Raw genomic sequence first — 12,635 nt, forward strand, 5'->3', positions numbered from 1 at the left:
GTCAAGTGTTCTAGAAAGCTGATATTGTGTAATTTGCGTAGCACGACAGAATAAATTGAACTGGACATGAAGCGGGTATGACGAGTGACCAACTAAAATGATGTATGGCTACAAAAAGGCCAAAATTTAATAAAACGTGACTTAGAGAATAGAGGTTCGTGGTCCAACTCAACTTGGAAAATAGTAATTGTAGAGAAACACTGCTTGTGTAAATTCCATTCAAAATCGTTTCAAAATCTGTAAATTTAACAAGCATTTAATGATTGGACATATTAACTCTTCGATGGCCAAGAGAAATACTTCAATCTTATTGTATAATCATACAAAAACGATACGATACGAAATAAACTAACATGAAGGATTTTTCTTGTTTTTTTCTTTATTGCATTTCAGCATTGAAATGGTCAAAACACATTTCTGAATGTGTCTGAAGCTCAGAACGACACTCAAATTTGTCTTCAAGTACTACTCAAATCAATGCATGTGCCCAATGTTTCAACAAGACAGAAAACACCGGCTGAATGAGCCATTACAGTCAACGACAAGTAATAATTAAATCCATCAAGCGGTGACAGCTGGAATCGACGATAGATTTTTTTTTTGTCATCGGCTCACCGTTGTCACTTGGAATTAAGTCGAATTATAATCCACTCAATTTGAGCGTAAGGTACACAGATTAAACGGGTCCCGATGTCGCGAAAGCCCCCGGTTCCAGCGCACCAGCAAGCCAGCCAGCCAGCGGCAGCATCATCCGAGCTTGACTCGACAATCGGAGCGATCCGGCGGCGGACCGCGATGATGTGACAAGTAACCCAGAAGTATTTAAGAAACGATAAAGCTGACGGTTGTGGGGAAAGACAAACGACACCAGCCAGCAGCGTGCAGCGCAGCGAAGCAAGAGTATAGTAAGAAAGAGTGAAAGATCGGATGGTGAATAAAGCAAATTCTCGTCCAAATCCATGCCACGGACCGGACGGCACGGTTCACAAGGAGCGATGAAGTTCACCGTCGAACCGCACGTCGTCGTCGTCGTCGCGTCGCAGAATAGGGAGCCAATCTTGGCGGTGCGGCTTATCAAGGAATGAAAATGTCAAACATAAATATTTAAATGTGCCGCCGCGGCAACGGAACCAGTGTTCATGACATATTTTAGTATAAATAATAGATTACCGATTCTTGGATCTAGATAGCGACCGTAAGCCGTTTCGGGGGCTTTCGCGATCTGGAGCTATGAATAATTAAATTATTATTATCGTTTTGAATTTGGAAACGGCGATATCGGAGTGGGAAGAGACCGATGTAAGACCGGTTGATGGGCGGATGATGGATTGGAGATTGCTTGAAATGGATTATAGGTGACAAATAACAGTCAGCGGCGAAGTCCGGCCTGAAGATGGATGATTTGACATGGAAACCAGCTTACCATTGTTTGTGTTTATTTTTCACAGCGGCATAGATTATACTTTCTAATTATGCACATAATACAGAAAATGGCTCTATTCTCAAAAATAACCCAATAACCCTTATTTACAATCTTTTAATATAAAATTACGATGTTTTCGATTGACGATTGATAATGAAATCAAATTTTAATCTAACACAATTAGCTTTTAGCTTTTCTACCAGTATCTTCTCAACAAATAAAAATCACCCCCAAGCTCTAACCATAACCGTGCGAATTGATAAATTTTCTCTACCATCGGACAGTTTGCTAATGGCACTTGGCTGCCAGCTGCTCGATTACGCCATTTCATACCTATGTTGGCGTTGCTGGTGAAAATCCGCTGGCCGCGCTGAGGCAAAACGGTAGCGCGGCTCGTTGTTGTTGTTGTTGTTGTTGGCACTACCGTGCCATGACTCTAAGCGTCTCAGCAACAACAGCAATGAAGCCATTTGCGGTGAAATATTTTGAAACTTCAAATCATTGTTTTAATCGACTAAATGAGCTGTTCTTCGGAGGGGGTGCAAACAACAAAAGAACCGGTAAAAATGTCTATTTTTGCACTGAACCAGAAACACCGAGAGGGGAATTCGAAATGAACTCATTCCATTCCCGGACCGCCGCGCCGGACTGTATACTAATAATCTAATTAATAAAGAATGAATTTTATTATCTGCTGCTTTTGAAATGTCTCAGCCAGTGGCCGCCCCATACATAGCAAGCGATTTCGATAGGGAACCGTTGAAAGACCCACCAACCACTTGCTGAGGTGGGAGGGTAATCTTCGGTGTTGAAAGTTGTTGAAAGGGATCCCCAGCCAGTGCCCGGTGGCAAAACTTCTTTGTAGAATAATTTGGACTGTCTTAGAAAAGTTGTGTTTGATTCAACAACCTGCACCGTTCGGAACGACCTGCACAACCCTAGGCGGATCGGCAAAGTTGCTAGTGATGGCTAGCCTTGCCGGACTGCGAAACCGTGTACCCCGGTGCCAGTGGTGTGCTAAACGGTGCGGCACGGCGGGTGGTGGGTGATGTAATGGCGGTGCGATTGAATTAAATTATAGATAAGATTTTATTCAACTCCGTCCTCATTTGACGCTACGGGTCTACCGATTACCGCGGTGCGAGAGCTACTGTTGACGCGTTGCTCTATAGGAACGAACTGGACTGGCATGCTGATGGAGATGGTGAGAAGGAGATAGCATTAGTAGGAGACAGGCATTTTCCTACAACCATCGACGGTACAAATATTGTGCTTAATTAGTTGTTTCTGCTAAATGTTTAGGTATTAACATTTCATTGAGATCACAAAGAAAGACGGTGAATCAGTTAAATTATACAGCACTAGAAACTAAAAATATCTCAACGCGAATTGTAATATTTTTTTGTAAAAATTAACTCAATAAAATACTCGACTTGATACAAACTCAAAAGCTTCATGATGGAATGCAAGAATTCGGAAGATTTTTTTTCTGAAAATTCACATAAGTTGTTTAAATTCGAATATTGTACAGAAATAGTAGCCAACTCAACCCGTCTTCATAAAAATCACAGCTTTGTCAACCTAAACCCGACCCAAACTTGAAAAATTATACAGAAAATGTTCTTTAAAACGGATAGAATGGTCAATACCTAGTCTCCTCCGATCGTGATGGGTGGCCTTTGTTCAAGCATGATATCTACTAAAGTGGCGGCAATGGGGTGAAGTTGAACATGATGTTTCGTACTAGTTTAAAAACAAATGAAGCGTGTCATTACAATGAGAGCGAACAATGATCGCATGGGTGTGCTTGCTGAATTTTTCTGGACAAGTTGATTCCGCTAGTGTTCAGTATTGTGTGAACAATTCGACAAGGACTTTGTTGAAGTGATCCTCTTTTCTCCAGTTAGTATTTGATTGCTTCGTTTTAGTTACTGTAGCGCCTCTAATTGCCGTAGCGAGAAACTATCGATAGCGTTGTAACTTAGATGATTAAAAACTTAGCTACGCCACTCTTCGCAGATTCAATCGTCAGTAAAGTGGCCCCTGACGGCAACAGGGTGCACTAACCTGTCATAGTATTCGTAGAGCGTTTTCTTAAGTACACGTTTGACTATATCATCTGTCACTAACACTTGTGTGAAATGAGAAGGCGATTCAAAGACTGTGTCAGTCTAGTTCACCCTACCGCCAGTAGATAGTGCTGATGGAATACTTTTCACTGATGTATGAGGAAATCAAAGACCGGCGTATCTAGTTTCTTTTGAATCTAAGGTTGTAATTATGTGGAAAAAAATCCACCATTCCACCACGCATTCAAAAGATGGATTGTGAAAAATCTTTGTACACCTACTGTGAAATAACAACGTGGTTAAAACGATTTATTGCTTAGGTTATCATGTTTCCGACTGTAATTTCATAAAGCGGAAAAGTGGTCAGGTTTTGAGCGCTTATACTCACTTACTTTACTCAAAATATAATTACTATCAACTGAAATTAAAATTTTGCCACTAAGTATTGATCGCAGAATTTTACGAATTTTAAGCACCCGTCAGTATCCTTTAGCGTCCATGATTATTGTCCGTACAGGGCCAGCGGAAGGATAAGTGTTCTGTAGAGCGGTAGTCTTGTGCGAATTTACAAATTACGGGCTTCAGCTGGCTACGCAATCCGACTGCAATTCGTCGCTTTACGCGGTTTGCATCGTTGTCACCTGTCACGAGCGTACCAAGGTATATAAATTCCTCGTATTCTTCATATCGTTTCCTATCCAGCTCCACTATGGTGCCAACACCGTGGGAACCCCCATGTTTTTGCCAGTAACCAGTCCCAACCTCGTTGTTTCCCTTTTAAAAAGCCTATTCCTATGATACCGACGTCATCCGCAAAACCAAGAAGCATGTAAAACTTCGTGACGATAGTCCCATTCCTTTCCGTAGTACACCTTCCAAGGCAATGTTGAATAGCAGGTTAGAGAGTGCATCCCCTTGCTTCAGTCCATCCAACGTCACGAAAGCGGCTGAGGTCTCACCCGCTATTCTGACGCATGGCTCTGGCCCATCCAGCGTCGCACGAATCAGCGTAATTAATTTCGTCGGAAAATCTTATTTGCCGCAGCCTTTTTCGTTTGACTAAATCGTACGCCGCCTGAGAATCCAAAAACACATGTCATGACGAGTCGGCAAATTGTACTCCCGGAACTTGTCTAATAATCTGTTCCGTCGTGGAGCAATCTCACGAAAACCAGCTTAGTACTCGCCGACGAAGAACTCCGCTAGCGGTCTCAGTCTACAAAACAGGATACAGGAAACCACCTAATAGGCAGAATTGAGCAGTATAATGCGTCGATAGTTTTTACACTCGAGTCGATGTCCGGTTTTGAAAATAAAGCAAATGAGGTTATCCAAGCACTCCTCCGGCATTTGTGAGCCGCTCGCTTCCCGCTTTTAGAAGTTTAACCGGGATGCCGTCATTCCCAGCAGCCTTGCCGTTTTTCAGTTCACTGATTACCTTCTTATCCACTTCCTTTATTGGTGGCTTCACTGTTTGGCCATCATTCACAATTTTGATGATCTCCTTGTTTACTTCTCCAATTAACATCATCTCGATAGAAGTGCTTCTTCCACCTAACTGCAAACGCCATTCGGTAAGCACGTTGCCACCGCTATCATTGTACATCACAACAATGACACAATTCTTGCTCCTCACAGTTCTGTAGAAGCTTCGTGTTTCATTGATGGCAAATCTCTTGTCTGCGCGGCGAGCATGTGCTACACGTACTCGCGTTTTTTAGACGGTAGGTTCTCTGTTTTGGCGTGAGCCGCAGTGAGCATGCGACACTTGGCCTGATTCTTCTCATTTGTCGCTTCCTGGCATTCGGCATCAAACCAGCTGTTGTGCTGTCTTCCACGCGTCGTACCTGCCACCCCTCTCGCAGTTGTTTCAATGGCATCATGGAGGTTCCCCCATAGCTCACTAAATCTGTCCTTTTTTCCTGCTCTTCTGCGATTCGATGATTACGCTTTCTGACGTATTCCGGTGCCAAGCCCTCTACCGTCAATTGCTGGATGTCGAAACGTACCGTCCTCTCAGTGCGAGCATTCCCCGCGTCGACAAACCTTGCGCGAATCTTACACACGTCGAAAAAGGGGCCAGGGGTCGATATTTGGTCCCTGAAAAAAAACATACATCGAGGACATCCGAAAAGCGTTGACCATCAAGCCAGACATAATCGATGTGAATCCAAGAGTCTTCATTTGGATGCCTACGGGTGTATTTCAGAATATTCAGACATGGAAAGTACCTGCTATAGGTGGCCATTCCTCCGGCCATGGCGACACATAAAGACTATGTTTTCCAATGACAGGATGAAAGAGTTCCTCGCTCCTGATCTACGCATTTGCATCTCCGATGATGATCTACACGTCATGTTTTGGGCCCTCTCCATAGGTCCTCACGAATTTATCATAGAACTCGTCCTTAGCATCGTCGGCTTTACCATTTGTCGGTACATTCTCCATGAACATCATAAACAACATAAAATACACACTACAGTTAGTGAACGTAAGATCGTCAGTGTGCATACAGGAAAAACAGGTGCAATGTTCCAGTTAATTAGACAAAATAACGGATGTGCGACAAAAACAATTTTAACAACAAGTAATTTCTACGAGACACCGATACTTGACAAAGATCAGACAGTATTCAATCCCTGAAGAAGACTAAATTATACATTAGAGTTTGAGGATTCCAAGGCAATCCTCGATTTGGTCTACTGTCAATTGCGTCCAACTAATATCTCTTCTATAACGATGAGAAACAGAAGCGCTGACAAAATGCAGCCTTGTCTCACGCAAGCAGTAACTCTTATGGGATCGGACGGACAAAACCTTGCACGAGAACGCCTCGTACTGAGACACGATGAGATGGACTAGCTTATATGGAACTCCTCTACGCCTAAGTGCGCCCCAGATGTTTTCGTGGTTGAGTCGGTCGAACGCCTTTTCGAAGCCAACGAACTCCAGCAGAAGAGAGCCCTGGAATTCGTTGATCTGCTCTAATATATTGCGGAGCGTTGTGATATGGTCTACACATGATCGGCCAGCACGGAATCCAGCTTGCTGCCGCCGGAGAGTAGCGTCGATCTTCTCCTGGATCCGGTTGAGGATTACCTTACAGAGTACTTTGAGAGTAATACAGAGCAACGTGATGCCACGCCAGTTACCGCATTCAGTTAGGTCTCCTTTCGAAGGAACTTCGACCAATATGCCCTGCATCCAGTCCACCGGAAAAGTTGCGGTTTCCCATATATTGCTGAACAGCTGATGCATCAACTGGGCTGACAAAGATGGGTCAGCTTTGAGCATTTCGGCTGAAATACAGTCTATCCCTGGCGCTCTACTGGATTTCATACACTTGATGGCTGCTACAATTTCATCCAGCGATGGCGTCTCCGAGTTCACGCGATTAATTCGACGAACTGTAAGAGTCATACGCTGCTGGTTTTGTAGGTCTTTGACATTTAAAACCACGGAAGAGTTGTTCAAAATGTTCAGTCCATCGCTTAAGCTGTTCTGTACGGTCAGTCAGTAGATGACCAGCTCTGTTCTATAGCGGCATCTTTGTATTCGTCCTGGCACCACTAAGGCGGCGAGAAATATCGTATAACAAACGGATATCACCATTGGCGGCGGCAGTTTCTCCTTGTTCGACCAGGGAGTTAGTTCAGGCTCTCTTGTCCCGCCTACAAGCGCGTTTAACAGCCCTCTCCAGTTCGGCGTATCGTTAACGGGCGGCTGTCTTAGCCGATCTGGTCCGCGTTCGCTCAATGCCGGCGTTCGCCTCTCTCCGCTCGTCGATCTTCCTCCAAGTTTCATCCGAAATCCACTCCCTCCGCCCACTGCGCGCTTTGAAGGCGTTCTTGATACCGGTCCATTGCTCTTCGACGGTTCCACCAGGTGGCAACTCCGAGGCTCGAGATTCAAGTTGTTCGACAAAGGCCCTTTGGCGTACATCAAGAAGGCTCCTTCGCCATTTCCGGCTGATGCAGATGTGGTCGATTTGGTTTTCTGTTCGGCCGTCGCGGAAACCTACGTGACTTTGTGTACTGGTCTATGGGGGAAGAGCGATCCACCAATGACCATGTTGTTATTACCACAGAATTCTGTAAACAGCTCCCCGTTTTCGCTCATCTCTCCTAGGCCATGGCGTCCCATGACGCGTTCAAGGTCCGCGTTGTTTGAGCCAATCTTCACGTCGCCCGTGGATTTGGATGTCCCCCTTCGGGATTTTCTCAACCACGCTGTTCAGCTGGCTGTAAAAACGTTCTTTCTCCTGCAGGTTGGCAGCATCTGTTGACGCATAGCACTGGATTGCTATCAGGTTCCTAATCCGTGTTCTGAACTTGGCAACGATTATTCGCTCATTTATCGGTTGCCACTTCATCAGGGCCGCATGTGCCCCTGGGCTCAGTAGGAATTCAACTCCTCTTTCTCGAGTAGCATTTTCACCTCGTATGCCAGAGTAGAGCAAGACTTGCCCGGATGATGTCCTGTGTTCGCCACTACCCGGCCAGCGGACCTCGCTCAGCCCCAGGATTTCAAGCTTCAGGCAGCTAGCTTCCCTTGTAAGTTGAGCCAGCTTGTCCTGCTGGGCAAGGGTCAGTATATTACATGTTCCGATTCGTGTCCGTGTTTTCATGCTAAAGGACGTTGCCAATAATCCAGAGAGATTTCTTATTTCATTTTCGGTAACTTTTTTGTGTTCCGGTACAGTAGGCTGTTAACCTAAGGTCCTTATCCCGCTGATGGGGCTGCCATCTTAATGTGGGCGGGAGCCACTGTGCCCCCTTTCCTGTTAGCATACGACAACCGAAGTTACCCCAGCCGGCACCTCGAGGAGGTAGGAATAGGAATTAATGAACAGGGGTTATGGAATGCACATGTTCACACTTTGCCAGCCACCGCGCCGTAAATACTTAAGATAAAACTTCACTTTCTTCAGCAATAATATAGATAATTACTAGCACTACAAATGCCATACCCAAGTAACATTTTTGTTGTATAATAGCTTATCAAGTACTTGTTCCACGGGAATTAGCTGTACAACAGTTTAATAATCTATTATACAACAAAAATGTTACTTGGGATATACACCACTTTTTCAAATTCTGCTTGGATGAGGAGCAGTAATCAAAAGAGCAAAATCAAAGCGAAAAGTGTATGCCAAGCCTGCCGATGACTATCTTGTCCATATGTCCTCTCGAGAAGATCATAAAACTCCTCTTTTACGTCATCGAGTTTGTCATTCGTCGGTGCGTACACATTTATCAGGCCGTAGTTAATTTTTTTTCGTGTTCCACCTTTAGTATGCACTTGAAATGCTTTCCGGGAGTACATTGTTCTATAGTTCAATTAGGCTTGTTTTACCAGAATAAAAAATTGTAAAAATGTATAACATAATATCTGTCGAGTGGACATTTATTTAGTTTTCTTCTAGAGAAGGTGAGGTTAGAACTGAAACCTAGAACATAAAGGGAGCAAAAAACGACGAATTATCTTTCATGTGAAACGGTCTATTCCGCATAATCGCAAATTTTGGTGTTCCATTTTTACCCGTGTCGAAAGTAGCTGCAATAAAAATAGAATTACGTTTCGCTCTTCGCTTGTGCGAAGTGATACCAGATATAATTTTAGCTGGTCGAAGTATAAGTCTACTAATTCATTCCACAAAGCTTCACTAATTTTAATCCTAACAATTTTTTTTTATATTAATTGCCATGTTGGTGGTAGCTTTGGCAGCTTCATACCGTAAACAAAGAATACTTTTCGGTGCTGCTTAACGAGGCCATTGGTTTTGATTTGGTTCACCCCGTCCACCGAGCCGATCATCATTCCGCTTGAAGTTGCTTCTTTTAATAAGGAAGTACAAGGTCAAGTGTCCATTCCGGCGAATTGACTCGGTGAATTATGCAAATGGGCATTTCTTTCCGAAATAAATAATTGAAGAGCATGAAGATCCGTGCCTGTGCGTTGCTGTCTTCGCCGTTCGGCGGCAGATACATGAGTGTGCCGTACAACGTTGATCCTCTCCGTTCCCTCCGTGTGACACGGATGTTGAAGCCGGCCGGTCTGGTCTTCGGGCTGGATGCCTCACTGAATGGCTTGGTAAACCGCCAGCAGACAAGCGCATGGTGAAGGAATAAATGCTTTAAATTAAGAAAAGCCGGGATTAATTGGTGTGTTGGACATCATTTTAAATTGAGGATACTTCTGATTAAAAGATTTAAAGCACACAATGCGCACAATAAGGTCGTCTTTTGTTGCGTTTCGGCGAAGTTGCTGTACCGCAAACTGCTTCCTGTGTGCGGTGCGTTGCAACGCAGCTTTTCAGGTTACTACCTAATTGTAATTCACTTGTAAATGATATTTTACGACTATAAACCCCCTAAAAAATAAGCATTCGAAAACAAGAAAACTCAATAACCCAATTCACTATGCTAGGTTTGATAAGACCAAAATAATTACTCAACAGTTCAAAATGATGTTGCCTAAACCATAGGTAGCGCAACGATTGCGTCGTCTATGGCAATTATCATCATTTCAAGAGTAAAATTATCACTGCAGGAGCAGAAGTATAATCCTTCCGACTCCTGGCTGCGTCCGAGTTAAAACGAAAAACAAAATTGGCAGGCACAACGGCAGAGCGTGTTCGAATGCCTCTTTAACCATGCAAGTTGCAAACATGCAAGTTCATTGTAGTTTTTGGAGATTTGCGGGATACGGCTTAAGCACAGAAGCGCCTAAATCCTCATAATTATAGCTTCCAAAAAACCCCAGAAATGATTGGTGTAAAAAAGGTAGCGGTTTGGTTAGCAAAAATTGGCTTATGACTAGGTTTGCTCGCCCAACGGTTCTTAATTATCGCGTCATACTATTAAAGTTCGTTTAAACTCATTATGCACTTTTGCATTTGTAAATTAAATACCAAATAGAACTTTTTGTTTTGTTGATATATAAGCACCTCTACGTTATTTTTAAGTCGTTTGCCATTAACCTATTTTTTTCTTCGGTTTCATAACAACCGCTGCCCAACACCGCTCAGTTTGCGTACTGAAAGCAACTCCGGAGTGATTCGCGATTGGGGCTCAACTACAAATTGTAAACAAATCGTTTTATCACACCATCAGCCTTAAAAAGACTGATAATATCCTTGGCAAGAACCCTTTCTTCTGTTTTAATCGTTAGAATGATTTAAAACAAGTTTTTAGTAATGGGCGATAGAAATGTTTAACCAAAACAAAAGACAGTTTGCAGTTTAGCCCCTCGCATTGTTATGAAGTGACAGGCTTATTTGCAAATTGTTTTGTAAACAGGCGATAGTAAAGAGCTAAACTGCGTTGTTTTCAAAACACAGGCGCATTGTAAACAGGCGAAATTAAATAAAAAAATCAAAACAAGGCGAAACAGGGCTGGGCGAATCTCATTGTCAAAATGCTTTGAGGCTCATTCCAAGGGGTTCAACTATAAAACTTAGATTTTGAGCTTGAATGCACAAATTTTATGCAGTATTGTTGTGAAATTATAAGATTGATTTATTTTACACCAATTTATGTCTTTAAACTTGATTTTTGTAACTTTTATTTAAATTAAGATTTGAAAATGTACTGGCAAATTATCACAGTGATATTTCTCATTGTTCACACTTTGTTAGTTGCGCCCTTATCGCGAATCACTCCGGAACTACCTATTACTTATTTAAATCTCAAGTTTGTTATCAACACATTCCTAGAGCAGAAATGATGAATTTCTTCTGCCGAACGAGAAATCGAGATTATTGTTATAATTTGTTTTGTATGCAAACAAACGTAAATAAAGCAGCTTATTATCCAATTTAGCGACCTGCCAGTCTGCGCCGTTGTTGCATGGCGAGTCGCACATCCGAATAGCAAAGCAGTTTAGCGACGACGACGACGACGAATAAAAGATGTTGAAAAGAATGATGCGCGCTCTGTGATATGTTTTATGGTTCTCGCGCGCACTTCAAGTGAACTGTTTTGATACATCTTTTGTTAGGTTCAATTTAGAGCTATTTCTGGTCTAATCTATTTTACAATTTTCTTATTTACGACAACGTAAACACACTGCGTAAGAGGGATGTGCTCGCGGAACGAAATCGATGCTTTAACTGACATGAGTACCCTAATAGATTACTCCGGACTGCCAGGGTCGAGAATCCGCCAGCATTATCATTATAAATTTCTCTACAACCGATCCGACTCTGCATTCTGCAGAAACACTACGTTGACTCACTTTAGTTGATTTAAGCAAACTTCCCTACCAAGCGAACTACATAATCGAGTACGTCGTAAGCTTAATAAGGATGACGACGGTGAAGACGATTATTATGAAAGACGTTTCCCCTGTGTCCAAAGTAGGGCCATTGAACGCACTTGCCACTTGAACGCAACTAAGCCGTAGACATTAAGGTGGACCAAACCAACACGACACGGGCTAGTTGACCGCCGGACGATGACGGCGACGTCCCCCGTACTGTCCAGATCCAGACGACGATTGAACGGCCGCTGCAGGTTGCCGTTGCCGCTTGTGTTTGTTGTATGTTGTGCTCAATTTCGCCGTTGTCTTTTCGCAATTACTGCTACTGTCAGTAATTCAACATTTGCGTGGGCGTGTTGAATTTACTGAACTGTTTCTTCACGTCCCGCGAGCACACAACGAGAGCTCGATTCGTATTTTATCGCATTTTGGCTCCGGCCATGGAACTAGGGATAGGGAATTCTGCAACATAAATTCGCTTTTGCCAAGTGTAACAATGATAAACGTGGTTTTGTCGTGCTACTAGTAATGGGTTGCACATTGCGGTAGAGAGGCGTAGGTTTATGGGAGTGAGAAATAAAAATTTTAGAATAGAAATGTATTCCATCATATATAAATCGCGAAATTTATCAAATAAATCGAATTTAACGAATAGAAAGGTGAAGGAATTGTAGTCTACTATTCCTAGTTAAAGTTTGCTAACGTTTGTTTGCATTCGTCATGTTGCAGAATTAATAGCTAGCATCGTACATTCAAAATTGACCAACTGACGTAGATTTTGACACAAACTTCAAAAATTTTCTTATTTTCAGACACACTAGGTATACTGTTTGACTGCGAGGTTTTAGAAAAAAGTAAAAGAATCTACATCACAAACAATA

Source organism: Sabethes cyaneus, chromosome 3 (assembly GCF_943734655.1).
Source record: "Sabethes cyaneus chromosome 3, idSabCyanKW18_F2, whole genome shotgun sequence".
Lineage (NCBI taxonomy): Eukaryota > Metazoa > Arthropoda > Insecta > Diptera > Culicidae > Sabethes > Sabethes cyaneus.